The sequence below is a fragment of the Harmonia axyridis genome, chromosome X (genome assembly GCF_914767665.1).
Source record: "Harmonia axyridis chromosome X, icHarAxyr1.1, whole genome shotgun sequence".
Taxonomy (NCBI): Eukaryota; Metazoa; Arthropoda; class Insecta; order Coleoptera; family Coccinellidae; genus Harmonia; species Harmonia axyridis.
The window spans coordinates 35,835,572-35,835,817 of NC_059508.1; positions in this window are offsets into that span (position 1 = coordinate 35,835,572).

The following is a 246-nucleotide window of genomic DNA, read 5'->3' on the forward strand; positions in this document are numbered from 1 at the left end:
GAGGAGCCGGCTGCAGGTTTTAAAGATTCTCGCCCGAAATCGATCAGTCGTTACCGTTGTCTACGGACTTCGGTAGGACGATCTATTCCAGGGACGAAGACGTCGACGTTGTGCGACGCCCGTTACATTAGCGTTTTTATGCTCTTTCGGGATTGTCTGCGACGTTTGTCTCCGTCCGAATTTTTTACGATAATTGTCACTAGATTAGTACGCAAACTAGTTGAACCGAAGATTTTGCGCCGATCG